At 45.3% G+C, this 25,506-nt stretch overlaps 1 long non-coding RNA gene across 1 annotated transcript; it reads left to right on the forward strand.

Moving 5' to 3' along the window:
• The first annotated feature begins 1,304 nt into the window (after positions 1-1,304).
• On the forward strand, positions 1,305-24,928 carry LOC121576886. The gene is made up of 5 exons (XR_006002541.2): positions 1,305-1,397; positions 2,998-3,151; positions 19,905-20,085; positions 20,318-20,389; positions 24,889-24,928. It is a non-coding gene; the product is annotated as an uncharacterized LOC121576886 (long non-coding RNA).
• The last annotated feature ends 578 nt before the right edge of the window (positions 24,929-25,506 follow it).

Raw genomic sequence — 25,506 nt, forward strand, 5'->3', positions numbered from 1 at the left:
ACTTAGCCTATAAAAGGCCTATTTTATTTGAATATAGAAGGTGATGTGTAGGAAGTAGAATATTTCGGTGATATTTCTGCTGTGCGCAGCCTTGACGGATCCCATGGGATGATGCGGCACAGTCTATGCCGATAAGCCTATCCCTTGCCTTGTTATAGCCCTATTGGACGGGTATTACTAGAGTTGGTTATGTAATTATTATCCAAGGATGTGCATTATTCCAGAGGACGATTCACACAGGATTAGTTTTTCCAAACTGCCCTGTTAGGAGTGAATATATTTCAACGTCATGTCTAGACGATTATAGGCTACACTGATAACTCGTGCTTGGCTTCCAAATGTATAGGTGTCCCCAAAATATTTAAATTGATGAAGTGTGATCATAATAATTATTTTAGCGATCCATGGTCTTTCCTAATAACAATGCCCCCCACCCTGCTGATTTGAGCTGCTGAACCGTATTTCCACTTGAGATGAATTTATGGATGAGAAAGTGAATTTGCCATTTCCAGAAAGTTAATGTGGATGCCCTGCTTTGCGATCTATTGCCTGCTGGGCTGATTGCCTAGGACAGGGCTCTCTAGCCCTGTGCCACTCCAATCCCAATGTCACTCCAATCCCAATCTAGCACTTCTGATTCAATAATTAGCTGGATGATAAATTGAATCAGGTTAGTTACAACTGGGGTTGTCGTGAAAACCTAAAGGAAAGTAGCTCTCCAGGAACAGGGTTGGAGAGCCCTGACCTAGGACATCAACAGCCAGCCAGGGTTTCATTAATTAAGATATTTTATTGCACATTTAGGCCTAATTCAACTGATGCATTTGGCGATGTTCAACTTCAATTCACTGGCACTATGAAGAATAGCTTAGCCATATTCATTGCTAGCCTATATATTGTATACTTTAATATACTGTACTGTTGGTGAATTTACAAGACATTGCAAGACAAGACATTGATAGCTACAGATTACCAAAATACAGATTACCAAAATTCTGTCTGCCCCGATCCCCTCTCGATTATTTTGGAGTCGACACCCCACCATTAGTATTCTGTGCAGTGGTGGTGCACTGTAGTACTTTTTTGTAATTTCAACAGTAAACCACTAGAATGCATAGTAAAATACCATAAATGTGTTTTACAGCATTCCTTCTGTAGATTGCACTGCTTTATGGGTAAAATGCTGAAAAATACTGTTAATTGGAAGCCTCCTGTAAAAATTACTCTAGCATACTGTATTTTTTTACAGTAATATATTATGCCTACTGTAGGTTTAAATTATCAGTTTCAGGTGCCAACCTCATGCTGTCAGGTGAGACACATGAAGCTCAGACTATTTTAGTAAATATCTTCTTGAAGTGGCTGTGAAATTGAATAATATTTTCATTAGATGCTGGGTAGGTACAGTACCTTAACTTCGTTATAAGTATCTTTATTGCTAGCCAACGTTTAATTACTGCATGTTTTATTAGCTAACCTAGCTAGCTAGTTGGCTAGTGTTAGTTGGCTAACGTTAGCTGGCTAACTAGTTAGCTAGCTCACGTTGACACAAGCCATTTCCATCTGCTCTAAATTGCTCGTAAATATCTTGTTTTGCGACCTAGAAAAACATCAACCAGATAATAATTGACAGGTATGTTTTAACTTTTACCACAGAGAAATTGCTTGTTTCTAGCAATTCAAAAGATATGACCAATATATTACTGGCACGTTTTTTTGTTGTTGGGATTGACGGGCTGCATTTTACACATACTGTACCGGTAAACCAAGTCGTGGGCAATATTCGTGAGCCACTAAAGTCGATGCGAATGACGAGTGTCGTATCGAGCTGCCTGCTGACCTAAGGTGCATTGGGCAGCTGTAGCCTATCACAGTGTCGCCAGCGGTAGCTAGTAACATTGCCAATTTTTTTCCCTCCCAATATTATGTTTCAAGTATGATGGCAGCCTACACAATAAATAATTAATATTGGTAGCCATCTAGATGCCACTGTGATATAGTCTACTAGTGTTAGAAATTGCATAATTCAAATCTGATATTGGAATAAGAGAAAACATAATCAAGAGATATTCAATCCAAGCTAAATTTATTATATGCTAAATGTATGTATGATAAGTATGATGGTTCGTATATGGGCTCAATGAAATACCACGCAGGGCACTCAGAGAACTGACTTCCTCATTACAAATTCTTCCGTAAATACCCTGACAGTTTTAGTTCCCGCTTTCTGCTGGGCCTATCAGGGTAGAGGTTGAGCGTGGTTTAGACTTGCCCAACCTATCGCTGGCGCTCAGGCTGGTCCCAGCCTCTTGGCGCTCCCCTGTTGCCAGGTGTCTAGTTGTTTTGCAACTTATCCAGAAAGTCAGCACTTTTTTGCAGTACACGTCCTTGGACGGTTCACAGACAACAAAGAGGCAGTGTTCGGGTATTGTGAGACACAAGTTCTTATCTCCCCCTACTCCCTAAAACAGCTCCTCACATTAATCACAGCTTGTTAGGTGAAACAATTTATATCAGTACAGTACAAACCTTTTATGCTTAATCATTAATGCATTCTTTCTAAGCTAGTCATCACATGTAGTTGCAAGAAAATGGAACCCCACACTAGTCAATGTTAAACCATGAACGTCAACAACACCGGGACACAGTGACCTTAACCCTGTGTAATTAGCTTAACTCTGCTCTCAGCTGTGCGACATATGTCATTGTTTTGCAGGCCAGGAGTGTCTGTATACCCTCTCCCCGCTAACCGTTGGTTTAATTTCAACACCATTGTTTCGTATATAATGTTACAGTATTAGTAAACCTGTTCACTTTACCAGTAGTATGCAAGCATTTGGTGGCAGAGAAAGAAAGGAAAATGTTGTGAGTCTGTTAAAATTATCTGCGGTATTGTTATTATTAGGCTATAGCTGTGTTTTATTATTTAGCAAGGGTTTGAAGTAGGTGTATATAGCTGTCTTATTTGTATTTGTTCAATGCCTTAATTGATTTCAGAAACTTCATTGGAATCAACCCAAGATGATGAACCCTAAAGATGGGACAAAGTGCATGACAAGGTGGCCCAGAGGAAGCCAAGTGTTCTCAACTTCTACATTGCCCCATTCTACCAAGAGCTCACTGTGTTTGAATGAAGAAGACCTCTAGTGAGGTAAGTACAAACAAACACACACATACACTCGCACAACTCCAGCTTGATATGTCCCTTGTCACCTGTCTTTTTACCCACAGAGTAACTGCCATGGTGCTCTCTGTCTCTCATTCCAATCTTTTTTTTCTATGCTTGTCCTAATTAAGGGTGACGAGCTAACAAATCGGAATCAAGGAGGATTGTTACAGCGCCCCATTTGGAACCCAATCCCAATTTTAACTTCCTCTCTCTCTTTGTCTCTCTCTACCCTACACCCAACACACACAGGCATACAATATAGATTTAGATTTAAGTCCCCTGTAGCTCAGTTGGTAGAGCATGGCGCTTGCAACGCCAGGGTTGTGGGTTCGTTTCCCACGGGGGGCCAGTATGAAAATGTATGCACTCACTAACTGTAAGTCGCTCTGTGTCACGATCGTCAGGGAGAGACCAAGGCGCAGCGTTGAATGCGAACATTATATTTATTAGAATGATCACACGATCAAAATAACAGACGAAAACGTGATGTCTCTGGTTACATAAACAAACCAAATAAGAACAAGAAACCACAAACACAAAGTGAAAGACAGACAGTTAAATATGGCTCCCAATCAGAGACAACCAGCTGACACTCGTTGCCTCTGATTGGGAGTCACTCAGGCCAACATAGAAATACAAACATAGAATTACACACCCTGGCTCAACATAACAGTGTCCCCAGAGCCAGGGCGTGACAGTACCCCCTCCTAAAGGCGCGGACTCCGACCGCGCCAACTAAATACCACAGGGGAGGGACCGGGTGGGCACTCCGCCTTGGCGGCGGATCCGGCTCCGGGCTTGATCCCCACTCCCTCTCCAAACCCCCCAAAGTACCCCTGGTCCGGTCTGGCCCCGCTGGCCGGAGCTGGACTGCACACTGATGGAGCGGATTGCTCTAGCTCCGGCGTAACGCATCTGACCGGTGCCGGACCAGGCACCAGTGGAACAGGCACGGGCCGTGCCGGACCGACGACGCACACCCCTGGCTTGGTGTGGGGAACAGGCACGGGCCGTGCTGGACTGACGACGCACACCACTGGCTTGGTGTGGGGAGCAGGAGCGGGCCGGACAGGGCTGACGAAACGCACCACTGACTTGGTGCGGGGAGCAGGCCGGGCCGAGCTGGCGACACGCACCGTAGACTTGGTGCGGGGAGCAGGAACGGGCCGAGCCGGGCTGACGAAACGCACCACAGACTTGGTGCGGGGAGCAGGAATGGGCCGGACTGGGCTGGCGACGCGCACCACAGACTTGGTGCGGAGAGCAGGAACGGGCCGGACAGGGCTGGACGAAACGCACCACAGACTTGGTGCGGAGAGCAGGAACGGGCCGGACAGGGCTGACGAAACGCACCACAGACTTGGTGCGGGGGAGCAGGAATGGGCCGAGCCGGGCTGACGAGCGCACCACTGACTTGAGTGCGGGAAGCAGGAACGGACCGAGCCGGGCTGGCGAGCGCACCACTGACTTGGTGCGGGGAGCAGGAACAGACCCGGACCGTACTGGGGACACACACCACTGGCCCTACATCGGGATCTGGAACGGGCCGGACCGGACTGGTAACACACCCCAGTACCTCTCGCCGTGCCTCTCCACCTTCCATCCCCTCTTCGACCAGTGGCCCCCGTAACCTGGCGGCCTCCTCTGCCAACCCGCTGGACCGCTCTATCGCGGCCTCCTGCTGCCCCGACGTCGTGAGCCCCCCCCTAAAAATTTTCTGGGGGTCTCTCCTCCCCGTGGGCCAGGCCTCTATCGTTCTCGCCCAACTCTCGCTCTTCTGTCTCCAACTCCCGCTATTCAGCTCCTCAATGGGCTTGACCCAGTCGAAGCTCTTCCTCAACTGTTCCCAAGTCCACCCTCTCTGCTCCTCACTAGGCTTGACCCAGTCGAGGTTGCCAAGGAGATCTGCTAGCGATGGCTCCTGGACACGCTGCTTGGTCTGGTTTTGGTTGTTTCTTCTGTCACGATCGTCAGGGAGAGACCAAGGCGCAGCGTTGAATGCGAACATTATATTTATTAGAATGATCACACGATCAAAATAACAGACGAAAACGTGATGTCTCTGGTTACATAAACAAACCAAATAAGAACAAGAAACCACAAACACAAAGTGAAAGACAGACAGTTAAATATGGCTCCCAATCAGAGACAACCAGCTGACACTCGTTGCCTCTGATTGGGAGTCACTCAGGCCAACATAGAAATACAAACATAGAATTACACACCCTGGCTCAACATAACAGTGTCCCCAGAGCCAGGGCGTGACACTCTGGATAAGAGTGTCTGCTAAATGACTAAAATGTAAATGTTAAGATTAGTGATGCTCTTATTTGGTTACATATGTGTTAACTGCTGTTACTTCTACTGTCAATTATGTGGTTAATGTGTTGTTAATGTTGTTACCAATTTGAATAACTGTATTTTATTTACAAATGTATTGTTTTTCTTACATTTGGTTTTCTTACTATTTTCCTTACTGTAAAACATTACAGCATCCCTGTAAATTGACAGCAGGGACGCTGTAATGTTTTTACAGTAAGGGAAATAGTACTGTAAAATATATTACAGCATCTCTGCTGTAAAGCAAAATTACAGTATTAAGCTGGCAACTCTGGTGCCAGTATAATAATGTACATTTACAGGGAAAAGTTTTACAGTGTGGGAAACGGAGGGCTATGTCACGGATTCTGCCGAGGCTGCCCCTCCTCCTTGCTCGGGCAGGTTTCGTCGTTCGTCGTCACCGGAGTACTAGCTGCTGCCGATCTATGTTATATGTTTCTATGTTCTACCTGTTGTGTCAGATTGTTTCACACCTGTTGCCCATCTTGTGATTACTCCGCCCCTATTTAACCCTGTGGCTCCCATTGTGTTCTGTGCGTGTTTGTTGTTTGTTCGCTGATGTCATTGGTGAGTGGGTTTATTCCTCCCTGCGTGGAGGCTTCTTGTTTCTTTACGTGTATTAGTAAAGATACGTTTTTTTCATTGAGTTCTGTGTCCTGCGCCTGACTTCAGTCTACCGCATACACTGACATCGTGACAGAAACACGCACTACGATGGAGTCAGCAGGAACGACTGGATCTACGAAGACGATGGAAGAACGAGTCCAACGTCAAGGGACGATGATCCAGAATCTCTGTGCTACGATGGAACGAGTGTTCCAGATGATGGAACAAATAGAGAGAGGTGGTATCCCTTCACCATGCCCAACCACACCACCACCTGCTACACTGGCTACCACTTCGCCACCTGGGTCCAGGGAAATTCGGCTCTTGCTCCCGAGGGCATATGACGGTACACCTGCCGGGTGCCAGGGATTTCTCCTCCAGGTAGAGCTTTACCTGGCCACCATTCACCCGGCGCCCTCGGGATACGAGAGCGTGTCCGCCCTCATCTCCTGTCTATCAGGGAAGGCGCTTGAGTGGGCTAACGCAGAGTGGGGGAATATAGACTCGAGAACTGTCCGCTACGAGGATTTCACCCGCCGCTTCCGGGCGGTATTCGATCATCCACCGGAGGGGAGAGCGGCGGGAGAACGGCTGGTCCACCTACAACAGGAGATGAGGAGCGCGCAGGATTTTGCGCTGGAGTTTAAGACTTTAGCAGCCAGCGCGGGATGGAATGAGCGGGCCCTTATTGACCACCACCGTTGCAGCTTAAGAGAGCACGTCCGTTGGGAACTGGCCTGCAGGTACACCAATTTCAACCTGGACCAACTTGTGGACATGTCCATCCGGTTGGATAACCTGTTGGCAGCCCGCGGACGTTCTGATGGGTGTCTGTCCATTCCATCCCCCAGCACCTCCGAGCATACCCCCATGGAGCTCGGAGGTGCTGCAGGTAGGGAGTGTGGCCGCAGAGGACACACTGCTGGTCGGTGCAGGGGAGGGTTCTCAGGAGGTCGAGGCAGCAGGCAGAGCACTGGTCGACCGTCTCAGGTGAGTAGGCACCCGACTAACCCAGAGTTCCCTGTTGCTAATATGTGTATCGACATTATGTTTCCAGATTTTTCTCCCCATTCCCAGCATAAGGCGCTAGTAGATTCAGGCGCAGCTGGGAATTTTATTGATCGCCAGTATGCACGTAGCCTAGGGATTCCCACAGTGTCTGTTGATAAACCTTTCCCTGTTCACGCATTAGATAGTCGCCCGTTAGGGTCAGGCATAATCAGGGAGGTCACCGCTCCACTGCTAATGATGACGCAGGGGGGTCATGAGGAGAGGATTAGCCTCTATCTGATTGATTCTCCTGCGCATCCTGTGGTGTTGGGACTTCCCTGGTTAGCCATTCATGACCCCATGATTTCATGGCAACAGAGGGCTCTCAAGGGATGGTCCAGTCAGTGTTCAGGGAGGTGTTTATGAGTTTCCTTGGGGGCAACTTCGGTGGAAAGTCCAAACCAGGTTTCCACCATGCACATTCCATCTGAGTATGCCGATTTGGCTATCGTCTTCAGTAAAAAGAGGGCGACTAAATTACCACCCCATCGTCCGGGGGATTGTGCGATAAATCTCCAGGTAGGAGCTGCTGTCACGAACTCTGATGCGGATGTGGTGCGAATCAATAGCAGGACACAGGAGCTCAGTAAATCCAGACTTTACTAGAAAATCAAAAAATCATAACACGGGTCAAACAACCCGGAGGCGAAACTTACGCCACAGTGCGTAAAATACTCCCAAACCGAACTGCGCACGAACAATAGTGCGACGGTAAAACAAAGAGAGTCAAGCAAACAGCACTGCACCAAACGACAGGAAAACAATTACACACAACACATGACAAACAAATGGAACAATATATAGGGTACATAATCACACTAACAGGGAACAGGTGCACAACAACTAGACAAAACCAAACGAACATCGAACACATCCAACGGTGGCAGCTAGTACTCCGGAGACGACGACCGCCGAAGCCTGCCCGAGCAAGGAGGAGGAGCAGCCTCGGCCGAAACCGTGACAGCTGCACTTCCCCGGAGTCACGTGTATCCTTTGTCTCAGGAGGAGAAGGCGGCTATGGAGACATATGTCACCGAATCTCTGAGGCAGGGATACATTCGGCCGTCCACTTCACCCGTTTCCTCGAGTTTCTTTTTTGTGAAAAAGAAAGATGGTGGGTTACGCCCGTGCATTGATTACCGTGGCCTAAATCAGATTACCATCAAGTACAGCTATCCATTACCTCTGATAGCTAGTATGACGGAATCATTGCACGGGGCACGCTTTTTCACAAAATTGGATCTTGGGAGTGCGTACAACCTAGTGCGTATCCGTGAGGGAGATGAGTGGAAGACGGCATTTAGTACCACCTCTGGACATTTTGCGTATCTGGTCATGCCATACGGGTTAATGAATGCTCCCTCAGTTTTCCAATCATTTGTGGATGAGATTTTCAGGGACCTGCACGGACAAGGGGTAGTGGTGTATATTGATGACATCCTTATATACTCCGCTACACGGGCCGAGCATGTGTCCCTGGTGCGTAAGGTGCTTGGAAGACTGTTGGAGCATGACCTGTATGCTAAGGCAGAGAAATGCCTGTTCTTCCAGGAGTCCATCTCTTTCTTGGGGTACCATATGTCCGCGTCAGGGGTGAGGATGGAGAGTGACCGCATTTCGGCCGTGCGCAATTGGGCGACTCCAACCACGGTAAAGGAGGTGCAGCGATCTTTGGGTTTTGCTAATTACTACCGGAGATTTATCCGGGGCTTTGGTCAGGTAGCAGCTCCCATTACCTCGTTACTGAAGGGGGGGCCGGTGCGTCTGCGGTGGTCAGCGGAGGCGGACAGGGCTTTTAGTCGTCTGAAAAACCTGTTTACCTCGGCTCCAGTGCTGGCTCATCCGGACCCCTCTTTAGCCTTCACGGTTGAGGTGGACGCGTCCGAGGCTGGAATAGGCGCTGTACTGTCTCAGCGCTCAGGTACGCCACCTAAACTCCGCCCCTGTGCCTTCTTTTCGAAGAAGCTCAGCCCGGCGGAGCGCAACTATGATGTGGGGGACCGGGAGCTGTTGGCTGTGGTCGAAGCTCTGAAAGCGTGGAGACATTGGCTTGAGGGGGCTAAACACCCTTTTCTCATTTTGACTGACCACCGCAATCTGGAGTACATCCGGGCAGCGAGGAGGTTAAACCCTCGCCAGCCAAGGTGGTCCATGTTTCTCACCCGTTTTGTTTTCACCCTTTCTTACAGGCCAGGTTCCCAGAACGCTAAGGCAGATGCTCTGTCCCGACTGTATGACACGGAGGGGAGTTCCGTGGAGCCCACTCCCATACTTCCGGCGTCGTGTCTGGTGGCGATGTTCGCGATCGGTTGATCTATTGGGCTCACACGTCACCCTCCTCTGGTCATCCTGGTATCGGTCGGACAGTGCACTGTCTTAGTGAGAAGTACTGGTGGCCCACCTTAGCTAAGGACGTGAGGGTTTATGTTTCCTCCTGCTCGGTGTGCGCCCAGTGTAAGGCTCCTAGACACCTGCCCAGAGGGAAATTGCAACCTCTACCCGTTCCACAACGACCATGGTCCCACCTATCGGTGGACTTCGTGACGGATCTACCCCCCTCACAAGGGAACACCACGATCCTGGTCGTTGTGGATCGGTTTTCTAAGTCCTGCCGCCTCATTCCGCTGCCCGGTCTCCCTACGGCCCTACAAACAGCTGAGGCCCTATTTACACACGTTTTCCGGCACTACGGGGTGCCTGAGGATATAGTGTCTGATCGGGGTTCCCAGTACACCTCTAGGGTTTGGAGGGCGTTCATGGAACGTCTGGGAGTCTCGGTCAGTCTGACCTCAGGATTTCACCCCGAGAGTAACGGGCAGGTGGAGAGAGTAAACCAGGAGGTGGGTAGGTTTCTGAGGTCGTATTGCCAGGACCGGCGGGGGAGTGGTCGGTTTACCTCCCCTGGGCAGAGATAGCCCAGAACTCCATCCGCCACTCCTCTACTAACCTGTCTCCGTTCCAATGTGTATTAGGTTATCAGCCGGTCCTGGCACCTTGGCATCAGAGCCAGATTGAGGCTCCTGCAGTGGACGAGTGGTTTCGGCGCTCGCAGGAGACCTGGAACGCTGCCCATGTACGTCTGCAGCGGGCCATCAGGCGGCAAAAGGCGAGCGCCGACCGCCACCGCAGTGAGGCCCCGGTGTATGCACCGGGGGACCGGGTCTGGCTCTCGACCCGAAACCTGCCCCTTCGCCTGCCCTGCCGGAAACTGGGTCGGCGGTTTGTGGGGCCATTCAAAGTCCTGAGGAGATTGAACGAGGTATGTTATAGGTTACAACTTCCTACTAATTATTGTATTAACCCCTCGTTCCATGTGTCGCTCCTCAGGCCGGTGGTAGCTGGTCCACTCCAGGAGTCGGCGATACGGGAGGTTTCTCCGCCCCCGCTGGACATCGAGGGGGCACCGGCGTACTCGGTTCGGTCCATATTGGATTCGAGGCGTCGGGTGGGGGGCCTGCAGTATCTCGTGGAGTGGGAGGGGTATGGTCCGGAGGAACGGTGCTGGGTTCCTAGGAGGGATATCCTCGATCCATCCATGTTGAGGGATTACCACCGCAATCATTCCACTCGCCCCGCGCCGCGTCCTCCTGGCCGTCCCCGAGGCCGGTGTCGACGCACGGCTGGTGCCGCGCGTCAGAGGGGGGGGTACTGTCACGGATTCTGCCGAGGCTGCCCCTCCTCCTTGCTCGGGAAGGTTTCGTCGTTCGTCGTCACCGGAGTACTAGCTGCTGCCGATCTATGTTATATGTTTCTATGTTCTACCTGTTGTGTCAGATTGTTTCACACCTGTTGCCCATCTTGTGATTACTCCGCCCCTATTTAACCCTGTGGCTCCCATTGTGTTCTGTGCGTGTTTGTTGTTTGTTCGCTGATGTCGTTGGTGAGCGGGTTTATTCCTCCCTGCGTGGAGGCTTCTTGTTTCTTTACGTGTATTAGTAAAGATACGTTTTTTTCATTGAGTTCTGTGTCCTGCGCCTGACTTCAGTCTACCGCATACACTGACATCGTGACAGGCTAGCTTTGCTAGTTAGCCAGTTGACGTTTCTAAACGAGACTCAGGGGAAACCCCTTTTCTGGTAACTAGGATCGCTATCTGATCTCGCCCTAAACTATTCTGACACACAGTACTCACTATACAGCTGTCTCTGCCTCTTACGGGGGGCTTTCTAGGGTAGCTAGCTATTTATCAATATGAATGTTTGCTTGAGAGTGTGCACAGCCATGACCATGCGTACGCACAGTGCCAAGCGGTGAAATAAGGGAGCTGCTTGTCAAGCGTAGAATGGTGAAAATATGCACTGAGTGTACAAAACATTAGACTGACCAGGTGAATCCAGGTGAAAGCTATAATCCCTTATTGATGTCACTTATTAAATCCACTTCAATCAGTGTAGATGAAGGGGAGGAAACAGGTTAAAGAAGGATTTTTAAGCCTTGAGACAATTGAGACATGGATTGTGTATGTGTGCCATTCAGAGTGTGAATGAGCAAGACAAAAGACTTAAGTGCCTTTGAACTGGGTATGGTAGTAGGTGCCAGGCGCACAGGTTTGAGTGTGTCAAGAACTGCAACGCTCCTGGGTTTTTCATGCTCAACAGTTTCCCATGTGTATCAAGAATGGTCCACCACCCAAAGGACATCGTGCCAGCTTGACACAACTGTGGGAAGCATTGGAGTGGGCCAGCGTCCCCGTGGAACACTTTCGGCACCTTGTAGATTCCATGCCCTGATTAATTGAGGCTGTTCTGAGGGCAAAAGGAGGTGCAACTCAATATTAGGAAAGTGTTCCTAATGTTTTGTACACTCAGTGTTGTTTAAAAGGTCTGAAATTGTGAGTAATAATTCAATCATTTTTCGCTTTCATTGTATTTACATTGTGAATTCATGCAACATATCTTGACAGGCATATAATTTGACTTGACTACATCAGTGCATTTGTTACAGTAATTTAAATTAGAAGCACGTGTGAAACCATTGTTGAAATACTATAAAAGCCTGGGATAATGGGAAATCGAATGAGAGGCTGATCTTGCTCTGTTGGAAGATTTGACACATGCAGAATTTTGCAGAGAGCACGTTTTTAGACACGGGTGGGACATTTTTGTGCAGAAAGTACAGATTGGCTCATCAGATATTGTTTCCCAAAACCAATTTCATAGGATCTTTGCAAGGATTTAAGACCTATTTTAAAAAGGCAAACACATGCCATTCCGGTGCTATCCACCCTCGTGTTTTTGGCAGTAGGAGCTTGCCGATTGGGCATCTCACAGCCCTCAATGAGCCAATATTTTGGATGCAATCATCAGCAAAACGCAGTAGCGGTGCGTGGGTAAAATCACCGGGGAAGCCAAGCCAGGGAAAAAAATCTATATTACAACCTGTGTTGTGATAATTTAGTTGTTTGCTCTATAACCTGTTAGTTCATATGCCTTGCCACCATGATATATAGGCCTAAAGGCAGAGACAATAAGAAGACACAGTGGCAGAATAAATTCAACCACACCTTTGTTTCATCACAAAACCAGGGAGCAACATCTATCTGGTGAAGTCCACAAAACATATTGCATGTAACAGTTACATGACCAAGCAAGTTAATGTTTCAGACATTTTTGGACTACTAAACAACTATTGATTTAGAACCACAGAGAGTTACCGCAAAAAAAAAAAAAAAAAAACAGGCGCTGCCTCCACTAATCAGTACCATTTCAACTTCAACATCTTCTTATCACCTATGCTTAGTCTAATACAGTGACAACTAAAAGATACCAAAAACGATTTAGTCCAATCAACGTAAGCTAAATATGATGTGGCTGTCCATGGTGTAACATGCGTTATCATGAAAGCATAATATGTAAATGAGATGTTGCCCTTGAAAGAAATGAAATGATGAATTTATTAAAATAATGTATTGATGTATGTACTTGGCCAAGATTAGACTATCACACTGTATTGTGAATATATACTGAACAAAAATACAAACACAACATGTATAGTGTTCCCATGATTCATGAGCTGAAATAAGATATTCCAGAATGTTTCCATACGCACAAAAAGCTTATTTCTCTCATATTTTGCACACAAAATTGTTTATATCCCTGTTAGTGAGTATTTCTCCTTTGCCAAGATAATCTATCCACCGGACAGGTGTGGCATATGAAGAAGCTGATTAAACAGCATGATCATTACACAGGTGCACCTTGTGCTGGGGACAATACAAGGCCACTCTAAAATAGGCCGTTTTGTCAAACAACACAATGCCTCAGATGTCTCAAGTTTTGAGGGAGCGTGCAATTTGCATGCCACTCTAAAATATGGAATGTCCAACAGAGCTGTTGCCAGATAATTCAATGTTAATTTCTCAACGTCGTTTTAGAGAATTTGGCAGTACGTCCAACCGGCTTCACAACCGCAGACCACGTATAACCACGCCAGCCCAGGACCTCCACATCTGTCTTCTTCACCTGCGGGATCGTCTGAGGGAGGGGAGGGTGGTGGGTGCTGGATGCTGAGGAGTATTTCTGTCTGTAATAAAGTACTTTTGTGGGGAAAACCTCCTTCTGATTGACTGGGCCTGGCTCCCAAGTGGGTGGGCCTATGCCCTCCCAAGCCCACCCATGGCTGCGCCCCTGCCCAGTCATGTGAAATCCATAGATTAGAGCCTCATTTATTTATTTCAATTGACTGATTTCCGTATATGAACTGTTGAAACTGTTGCAGGTGTTGCGTTTATATTTTTGGTCAGTATAGTTGCTTATTATGTAGTAGGTCTTTAAGGCTGCTGTGCGGTCGGAGGCGTGGCCAAGCCACAGGTGCCTTAATTTGTCTGCAAGCACATTTTGAGAGAAAGCTGGTATTGTTTTGCTGTGTGCCAAAGAGGGATTTTATGCCTCTTTTCTCGCCCAAGCCGCTGTTTGTTGGTAAAATAGACACTGAATAGTTCAGAGCCATCCTTTTCACTTGGACCGTTACTTTTTTCAGTTGGATTGTGACTTTGCATCCAGATTCTGTTGGGGTTTACTTTTTGTTGGGTTTTTGAGTTTGTTTTTCTTTGGATTACAAACATTACTTTGGACTTGAATTTTGACTTCTATTCAAGGACTGAAAGACTCAACCAGAGGTTCTGGTAGGACTAAGGCTTTCTTATGGTTACTGTTGGCTCTGACAGGTCTATTCATGTGTTGCTGAGCCTCTCTAGCTTCTCTCTGCACCTGGCATCCACTAAATGATGCAATTACAACACTTAACCTTCACATTGCTCCCACATTCACCAAAATCATGTTTCCATCCACACTTGGCACATCTTTTCCTTCCTTTACATTGAACAGCTACATGTCCCATTCTTTGTCATTTAAAACACTGCAATGGGTATGGGACAAATTCTCTGACATTGAAACTAAGAAATCCTATCTGTACTTTTCCAGGCAAAACCTTCTCAAACCTCAGCAGCACTGATAAGCGTTGTTGCTTTTGTTGTTTATTATTTTTCCTATCAATACACCATTGCACTGAATACCTTTCCTAATCTTTATTTCTGAAAAGGTTGTGTGGTTTGTGCAAGTTTGTGACCATGGTACTGATTTGTGTGTGTGTGTGTGCGAGTAGAAAAAACATGACTCACCCTACTTGTAGAGAAACGCCAGCAATGCCATCCTCTTTCATGTTGCCTAAACGGTCTATGACTATGGTACACGCTTTTAGTTTTTCTTGTCCTAGGCTACCTGGCTAAAATGCTTGCTCGCTAGCCTAACTTCCTTTCATGGGCAACGATGCGCCAGGCCTATATGTTCAACTTCATCCAGCCAGTATGGAAAATTAAGTAAAACCACAAGTCCAAATACCTATCTCCATCATCCATGGCTAATTTAGGAATGAGACGATTTTAGCTAGCAATCACAACAACACAATGAGATGCAACAATTCAAGTTTTTTCTGTCAATGAAGTTTGGCTTCTGATGTGATGTGATTGGTCTGAAGCCAAATCCAAACTGGCTTCCCTTGACACTTTTTTTTTTTTATGGGTGCGCCAGGACCATTCACGGCTAAGCTCACTCAGTTTAGCTCAACACTGATTGTCTATTATTTAATTAAAAACATTATGGGTGGCAACAATGTCATACACTTTGACCAGACTGCGTCAGATAGATGGCCTACACCTACTGAGAAGGAGGCGATGTTTCTTTCGTTCGATTGGATGCTTTCTCCGGTGAGAGACGTTCAGCCTTTTGCGAATTGAAGGACATTTATGAAACACAGAGTGGAAATAAATTATTTTGGATGTTTTTTTCTTGGTACATTTCTGTTGGGAAGCCTGTCTTCCCTTGGCATCCATGAATACACGTCACTCTAAACTGTAACATACAATATCCATACGCCATCACACAACAGGTTGAAGTCTAGAGGGGTTTCTTTGCCATCAATGGGTTCCCAAATACGAAAAGGAGCAATAGACTGCACCCACATCGCCATAAATGCACCATCCCAAAACGAGTTCAACTATGTGAACAGAAAAGGCTTTCACTCTTAATGTGATAGGCTGTGTGATGCGCAAAAGACTGCTGAATGTGGTGGCCAGGTGGTACGCAGGACTCGTTCATTCTGCAGAACAGCAATGTTGGCCTATATGCCTACAGGAGGGAGCTGTTGAGGATGGAAGGCTTATTGGTGAGTGTTGCCTATACTCATTTGAAATATATTTGCCATTGCTAAAGAAATTTTAATTGTCCTAATGGTCCTCTCTTTTGTTGCTATGTTTTTACTGGGCAAGCCACAACTGAGCGAGCGAGCCAAATAAAAACTTTGGGTTGTACTCAATCTCTGACACTAGCACCTCTTTCAGTAAAAATTAAAAAATAAATTGCTGTCAAGCTATGTTGCATGAATTCACAATGGAAATGCAATGAAATCAATTATAAAAGTATTACTCTCACAATTTCACACATTTTTCTACCTAATATTTTCCCCATTCTAAGCTTGACAAGCAGTTCCCCTATTCCACCACTTGGCACTGTGCTTATGCATGGTCATGGCTGTGCATACATTTACACACACTCTCGAGCAAGCCTTCATATTGATAGATCTCACACACCCGCGTGGATATGATCTCACTCATGGTTTATGCACAGATTTGTGCCTACACATGATTGATAAATGAGGCCCCTGGGGCCTCATTTATAACCATTGTGTAAATGTAACACTAAATATCTGAATGCGCCATTTCTGAATAGACTGCACACGCACACAAATATTGAGATTGATCAACTACAGTGGGGGTATTTAGTCAGCCATCCATTGTGCAAGTCTCCCATATAAAATCAGAGAGGCCTGTAATTTTCATCATAGGTACACGTCAACTATGACAGACAAAATAAGAGAAAAAAATTCCAGAAAATCACATTGTAGGATTTTAATGAATTTATTTGCAAATTATGGTGGAAAATAAGTATTTGGTCAATAACAAAAGTTTCTCAATACTTTGTTATATACCCCTTTGTTGGCAATGACACAGGTCAAATGTTTTCTGTAAGTCTTCACAAGGTTTTCACACACTGTTGCTGGTATTTTGGCCCATTCCTCCATGCAGATCTCCTCTAGAGCAGTGATGTTTTGGGGCTGTCGCTGGGCAACACAGACTTTCAACTCCCTCCAAAGATTTTCTATGGGGTTGAGATCAGGAGACTGGCTAGGCCACTCCAGGACCTTGAAATGCTTCTTACGAAGCCACTCCTTCATTGCCCGGGCGGTGTGTTTGGGATCATTGTCATGCTGAAAGACCCAGCCACGTTTCATCTTCAATGCCCTTGCTGATGGAAGGAGGTTTTCACTCAAAATCTCACGATACATGGCCCCATTCATTCTTTCCTTTACACGGATCAGTCGTCCTGGTCCCTTTGCAGAAAAACAGCCCCAAAGCATGATGTTTCCACCCCCATGCTTCACAGTAAGTATGGTGTTCTTTGGATGCAACTCAGCATTCTTTGTCCTCCAAACACGACGAGTTGAGTTTTTACCAAAAAGTTCTATATTGGTTTCATCTGACCATACGACATTCTCCCAATCCTCTTCTGGATCATCCAAATGTACTCTAGCAAACTTAAGACGGGCCTGGACATGTACTGGCTTAACCCTTGTGTTGTCCTCCCAAATGCCTTACGCCTTTTGTCCTCTGGGGTCAAAAATGACCCCGCCTGGTTTGACTGTTTATAAAGCATACAGTATACATTTTCAATCAATTCTGTGTTACATCTTTATTCTTACTTCTGTTCAACCCATTACTATAATTTTTTTCATTTGTTTTGGAATTTAGAGCCAATAGACCTTGTTTACATAAAAGTATACCCTGTTTTTAAGTAAAAATACAATGAAACTATGAATTATTTTGACCTATTATTATTTTGACTATTTCACTTATCACTGAGTGGTATTTGTAAAAGTTTAGTGAGGATGCTGTTTTTGAATCATTTTATTTTTATTAATGACAGCCCATAATCACACCTTTTGTCCTCTGGGGTCAAAATGACCCCGCCTGGTTTGACTGTTTATAAAGCATACAGTATACATTTTCAATCAATTCTGTGTTACATCTTTAGTCTTACTTCTGTTCAACCCATTACTAGAATTTTTTTCATTTGTTTTGGAATTTAGAGCCAATAGACCTTGTTTACATAAAAGTATACCCTGTTTTTAAGTAAAAATACAATGAAACTATGAATTATTTTGACCTATTATTATTTTGACTATTTGACTTATCACTGAGTGGTATTTGTAAAAGTTTAGTGAGGATGCTGTTTTTGAATCATTTTATTTTTATTAATGACAGCCCATAATCACACCTTTTGTCCTGCCTGGTTTGACTGTTTATAAAGCATACAGTATACATTTTCAATCAATTCTGTGTTACATATTTAGTCTGAAAATAACTGGTAGTTGTTTAATACTATGCTCTTTTATGATTCAAACAAATTTGAAGTAATTTGATTGAATTATGGGTGTTTTACTAAATGTAATAACTTCTGTTGTCCTCTGGGATCAAAAAGACCCCGCAGCACAAAGTTTACATACTGCTTGGCAAAACATCTTTGATCATGTTTCTTTGATGTGTGGGGTCAAAACATCTTTGATCATGTTTCTTTGATGTGTGGGGTCAAGCAATGGTTATGACAACAACAACAACAAAAAAAGTATTTTCTCACAGGTGTTTGGGCATTTCACATTTTAGTCTGAGAGAGACAGGCAGCACAATGAGGAGGCAGAAGTTTTATAATGCACAGGAGGCTTGCAAGATAATTTTGAAATAAAAGAAAATAATGACCAGGAGGACAATGCTGCACATAATGAGGATGAATCAACTGATGAAGAGGGTTCAGGGTCAGCTGGGTCCTCTTCCTCAGATTCTACCTCATCTGTTGATTCTTCGTCTTCATCATAATAGATGATGTCCTCCACTTCTGACACTTCTTCCATTTCAACTTCAGATTCTACCTCATCTGTTGATTCTTCATCATAATAGGTGCAGTGCTCCACTTCTGACACTTCTTCCATACCAGCTTCAGATTCTACGTCATCATCACGTTCATCCATTTCCTTATATTCATAATCATCTTCCATTTCTGCAGCAGGAGATGTGGGGGAATCTTCGGAGGAAGAAGTAGCATGCTGTCTGTATGTTGGATCTATCACATCATTATGTTCCTCCTCTTCTGACCCTGAACCCTCTTCATCAGTTGATTCATCCTCATTATGTGCAGCATTGTCCTCCTGGTCATTATTTTCTTTTATTTCAAAAATTATCTTGCAAGCCTCCTGTGCATTATAAAACTTCTGCCTCCTCATTGTGCTGCCTGTCTCTCTCAGACTAAAATGTGAAATGCCCAAACACCTGTGAGAAAATACTTTTTGTTGTTGTTGTTGTTGTCATAACCATTGCTTGACCCCACACATCAAAGAAACATGATCAAAGATGTTTTGCCAAGCAGTATGTAAACTTTGTGCTGCGGGGTCTTTTTGACCCCAGAGGACAACAGAAGTTATTACATTTAGTAAAACACCCATAATTCAATCAAATTACTTCAAATTTGTTTGAATCATAAAGAGCATAGTATTAAACAACTACCGTTATTTTCAGACCAATTGATGAATAAAAAACATATTTTGTCGGCAAAAGATTTAATTTGGGGTCAGAATGACCCCAGGACAACAGGAGGGTTAAGCAGGGGGACACGTCTGGCACTGCAGGATTTGAGTCCCTGGCGGCGTAGTGTGTTACTGATGGTAGGCTTTGTTACTTTGGTCCCAGCTCTCTGCAGGTCATTCACTAGGTCCCCCCGTGTGGTTCTGGGATTTCTGGGATTTTTGCTTGGCCATAGTGGAGTTTGGAGTGTGACTGTTTGAGGTTGTGGACAGGTGTCTTTTATACTGATAACAAGTTCAAACAGGTGACATTAATACAGGTAACGAGTGGAGGACAGAGGAGCCTCTTAAAGAAGAAGTTACAGATCTGTGAGAGCCAGAAATCTTGCTTGTTTGTAGGTGACCAAATACTTATTTTCCACCATAATTTGCAAATAAATAAATTAAAAATCCTACAATGTGATTTTCTGGAATTTTTTTTCTCAATTTGTCTGTCATAGTTGATGTGTACCTATGATGAAAATTACAGGCCTCTCATCTTTTTAAGTGGGAGAACTTGCACAATTGGTGGCTGACTAAATACTTTTTTCCCCACTGTATGTTTGATTTTCAGATTGAGACTGGTGAGGATTCCTTCAGTCAGAAGTTATGTTGAAAAGATGCAGGTGGAGTGCCAAAAAAAGAGACTGAACATAAGTTCCCTACAAGACAAAATTAAAAGGACTGAAAAGATAACTTTTTATGAAACAACAAGGCACCAAGGACATCTTAAAACACTTTGTTTGTCAGCCATTGTAAGTAGACAAAAATAAAGAAATGGTAAAAAGCACAAATAATGTAACATAGCCAAGTACTGTCATCTGAATCCAAGATATTTTGATTATGCATTATAAACAATTTGGCTGTCAGATTTTTCTCTGAGATGAGAAGCAAATTCGGGATGGATGTTGACAGAAACATTCTGTCAGGATTCGGCACAATGGCTGACACAATTCTAATCCAGCCTTTTTATTACACACCCTCCAGGTCACTGCAGCTATTTTGCTCCTCCCCTACCTCTTCAAAGAACATCCAAGTGGGCTGTACGTCACAGACAGGGTATGTATTTCCCAGCAGACAAATAAATAAAATGCAAAGTTAGCAGTACTGTGTAAGGTGTGCTGTGCTCAGTTTTTAACTTACTGTTTGAAATATGACTTGAGTAACCTTAATTTTAGTCAAAAGTTTGGACACACCTATTCATTCATGGGTTTTCTTTATTTTTTACTATTTTCTACATTGTAAATTAATAGTGAAGACATCAACTATGAAATAACACATATGGAATCATGTAGTAACCAAAAAAGTGTTAAACAAATCAAAATATATTTCTTATTTTGGATTCTTCAAAGTAGCCACCCGTTGCCTTGATGACAGCTTTGCACACTCTTGGCATTCTCTCAACCAGCTTCATGAGGAATGCTTTTCTAACAGTCTTGAAGGAGTTCCCGCATATGCTGTACACTTGTTGGCTGCTTTTCCTTCACTCTGCCATCCAACTCATCCCAAACCATCTCAATTGGGTTGAGATCGGGTGATTGTGGAGGCCAGGTCATCTGATGCAGCACTCCATCACTCTCCTTCTTGGTAAAATAGCCCTTACACAGCCTAGAGGTGTGTTTTGGGTCATTGTCCTGTTGAAAACAAATGATAGTCCTACTAAGCGCAACCAGATGGGATGGCGTATCTCTGCAGAATGCTGTGATAGCCATGCTGGTTAAGTGTGCCTTGAATTCTAAATAAATCACTGACAGTGTCACCAGCAAAGCACCATCAAACCTCCTCCTCCATGCTTCACGGTGGGAACCACACATGCGGAGATCATCCGTTCACTTACTCTGCGTCTCACAAAGACACGGCGGTTGGAACCAAAAATCTCAGTTGAACTCATCAGACCAAAAGGACATATTTCCACCGGTCTAATGTCCATCCAAGGTGAATGCACCAATTTGTAAGTCGCTCTGGATAAGAGCGTCTGCTAAATGACGTAAATGTAAATGTAATTGCTCGTGTTTCTTGGCCCAAGCACGTCTCTTAGTATTGGTGTCCTTTAGTTGTGGTTTCTTTGCAGCAATTCAACCATGAAGGCCTCCTCTGATCAGTTGGATGTTGAGATGTGTCTGTTACTTGAAATCTGTGAAGCATTTATTTGGGCTGCAATCTGAGGTGCAGTTAATTCTAAATGAGCTCTGCAGCAGAGGTAACTCTGGGTCTTCCTTTCCTGTAGCGGTCCTCATGAGAGACAATTTCATCATTGCGCTTGATGGTTTTTGCAACTGCACTTGAAGAAACTTTCAAAGTTCTTGAAATGTTCCGTATTGACTGACCTTCATGTCTGTTCTTGCCATAATATGGACTTGATCTTTTACCAAATAGAGCCATCTTCTGTATACCACCCCTACTTTGTCACAACACAACTGATTGTCTCAAATGCATTTAGAAGGAAAGAAATTCCACAAATCAACTTTTAACAAGGCACCCCAGTTAATTTAAATGAATTTCCAGGTGACTACCTCATGAAGCTGTTTGATAGAATGCCAAAAGTGTGCAAAGCTGTCATCAAGGCAAAGGGTGGCTACTTTGAAGAATTTCAAAAAATAAAATATTTTTTGATTTGTTTAACACTTTTTTGGTTACTACATGATTCCATATGTGTTATTTAATAGTTTTTGATGTCTTCGCAATTATTTAAAAATGTAGAAAATAGTAAAAATAAAGAAAAACCCTGGAAAAAGTAGGTGTCCAAACTTTTGACTAAAATTAAGTTTACTCAACTTCTAACCGTAAGTATTCAGACCCTTTACTAAGAGACTCAAACTGAGCTCAGGTGCATCCTGTTTCCATTGATCATCCTTGATGTTTCTACAACTTGATTGGAGTCCACCTGTGGTAAATTCAATTGATTGGACATGATTTGGAAAAGCACACACCTGTCTATATAAGGTCCCACAGTTGACCGTGCATGTCAGAGCAAAAACCAAGCCATGAGGTCGAAGGAATTGTCCGTAGAGCTCCGAGACCGGATTGTGTCGTGGCACAGATCTGGGGCAGGGTACCAACAAATGTCTGCAGCATTGAAGGTCCCCAAGAACACAGTGGCCTCCTCCATTCTTAAATGGAAGAAGTTTGGAACCACAAAGACTCTTCCTAGAGCTGGCCGCCTGGCCAAACTGAGCAATCAGGGGTGAAGGGCCTTGGTTAGGGAGGTGACCAAGAACCCGATGGCCATTCTGACAGAGCTCCAGAGTTCCTCTGTGGAGATGGGAGAACCTTCCAGAAGGACAACCATCTCTGCAGCACTCCACCAATCAGGCCTTTATGGTAGAGTGGCAAGATGGAAGCCACCCCTCAGTAAAAGGCACATGACATCATGCTTGGAGTTTGCCAAAAGACACCTAAAGGACTCTCAGACCATGAGAAACAAGATTCTCTGCTCTGAACTCTTTGGCCTGAATGCCAAGTGTCACGTCTGGAGGAAACCTGCCATCATCCCTACGATGAAGCATGGTGGTGGCAGCATCGTGCTGTGGGGATGTTTTTCAGCGGCAGGGACTGGGAGACTAGTTAGGATTGAGGGAAAGATTTAACAGAGCAAAGTACAGAGAGATCCTTGATGAAAACCTGCTCCAGAGCGCTCAGGACCTCAGACTGGGGTGAAGGTTTACCTTCCAACAGGACAACAACCCTAAGCACACAGCCAAGACAATGCAGGAGTGGCTTCGGGGCAAGGTTCTGAATGTCCTTGAGTCACCCAGCCAGAGCCCGGACTTGAACCCGATCGAACATCTCTGGAGAGACCTGAAAATAGCTGTGCAGCGACGCTCCCCATTGAACCTGACAGAGCTTGAGAGGATCTACAGAGAAGAATGGGAGAAACTCCCAAGGTTGTAGCGTCATACCCAAGTTGTAAATGTATTATTTCAGGGTTTTTTAAAATACATTTTCAAAAATGCACTGAATTACCCATTTGCACAAGGCTACTACTTTTGCCTTCTTGCAATGCAATACTTCAACCACTAGAAACTGTGTGTATGCATGGTCTAAACAAGTTTGCGGGAAGATAAGCACATTCTCAGGTCAAGTTCAGTTTTTATGTATGCCAACTTTTATGTGAAAACTGGCGCACGCATGTTTTGGGGCATATTTGGGTATTTATAAACTCAACGTTTCTAAATGAGGCCCTGGTCAGTAGTAAGGACCTTAACAGAGCAATGACTGCCTCATCAATCATAGGGGTTTAGACCATGAATTAAATGACACATTTTATGAAATTATGTTCAGTGCTTCTCAGAATATTTATTTGAACTATTATTGTTGATTGTTTCTTATAATGCATTTTAAACTGTACAGAAAATGCCTTTGCAGACGTCGATAGATAATCATCACAATATAACTTCTAAATTGAATTTTTACCACTGAAAACACTGCTACTCCTACTGCTCTCTCCTCGTCTGACCATGTGTTCTCGCATACCCCGAGAGCATCTGGTCAGAGGGGTGGTGGCACAGGAATCCTCATCTCTCCCAAGTGGACATTCTCAGTTTTTCCCCTAACCCATCTGTCTATCTCCTCATTTGAATTCCATGCTGTCACAGTCACTAGCCCATTTAAGCTTAACATCCTTGTCATCTATCGCCCTCCAGGTTCCCTTGGAGAGTTCATCAATGAGCTTGACGCCTTGATAAGTTCCTTTCCTGAGGATGGCTCACCCCTCACAGTTTTGGGGGATTTCAACCTCCCTATGTCCACATTTGACTCATTTCTCTCTGCCTCCTTCTTTCCACTCCTCTCCTCTTTTGACCTCACCCTCTCACCGTACCCCTACTCACAAGGCAGGCAATACGCTTGACCTCATCTTTACTAGATGCTGCTCTTCTACTAATCTCACTGCAACTCCCCTCCATGTCTCCGACCACTACTTTGTTTCCTTTTCTCTCTCGCTCTCCTCCCACACTACTCACTCTGCCCCTACACAGATGGTAATGGGCCGCCGCAACCTTCGCTCTCTCTCTCCCACTACTCTCTCCTCTTCCATCCTATCATCTCTTCCCTCTGCTCAATCCTTCTCCCTCCAATCTCCTGATTCTGCCTCCTCAACCCTCCTCTCCTCCCTTTCTGCATCCTTTGACTCTCTATGTCCCCTATCCTCCCGGCCGGCTCGGTCCTCCCCTCCAGCTCCGTGGCTTGATGACTCATTGCGAGCTCACAGAACAGAGCTCCGGGCAGCTGAGCGGAAATGGAAGAAAACTAAACTCCCCTGCCGACCTGGCATCTTTTTCCTCCCTCCCTCTCTACATTTTCTTCATCTGTTTCTGCTGCTAAGGCCACTTTCTACCACTCTAAATTCCAAGCATCTGCCTCTAACCCTAGGAAGCTCTTTGCCACATTTTCCTCCCTGCTGAATCCTCCCCCTCTCTCTCTGTGGATGACTTCGTCAACCACTTTGAAAAGAAGGTTGACGACATTCGATCCTCGTTTGTTAAGTCTAATGACACTGCTGGTCCTACTCACACTGCCCTACCCTATGCTTTGACTTCTTTCTCCCTTTCTCTCTCCAGATAAAATCCTGCGACTTGTGACTGCAGGCCAACCAACAACCTGCCCGCTTGACCCCATCCCCTCCTCTCTTCTCCAGACCATCTCCGGTGACCTTCTCCCCTACCTCACCTCGCTGATCAACTCATCCTTGACCGCTGGCCATGTCCCTTCCGTCTTCAAGAGAGCGAGAGTTGCTCCCCTTCTCAAAAAAACCAACACTCGATCCCACTGATGTCAACAACTACAGACCAGTATCCCTTCTTTCTTTTCTTTCCAAAACTATTGAGCGTGCCGTCTTTAGCCAACTCTCTTGCTATCTCTCTCAGAATTACCTTCTTGATCCAAACCAGTCAGGTTTCAGGACTGGTCATTCAACTGAGACTGCTCTTCTCTGTGTCACGGAGGCTCTCCGCACTGCTAAAGCTAACTCTCTCTCCTCTGCTCTTGTCCTTCTAGACCTGTCTGCTGCCTTTGATACTGTGAACCATCAGATCCTCCTCTCCACCCTCTCCGAGCTGGGCATCTCCGCGCGGCTCACTCCTGGATTGCGTCCTACCTGACCGGTTGCTCCTACCAAGTGGCGTGGCGAGAAGCTGTCTCCGCACCACGTGCTCTCACCACTGGTGTCCCCCAGGGCT

Source organism: Coregonus clupeaformis, unplaced genomic scaffold (genome assembly GCF_020615455.1).
Source record: "Coregonus clupeaformis isolate EN_2021a unplaced genomic scaffold, ASM2061545v1 scaf0038, whole genome shotgun sequence".
Classification (NCBI taxonomy): domain Eukaryota; kingdom Metazoa; phylum Chordata; class Actinopteri; order Salmoniformes; family Salmonidae; genus Coregonus; species Coregonus clupeaformis.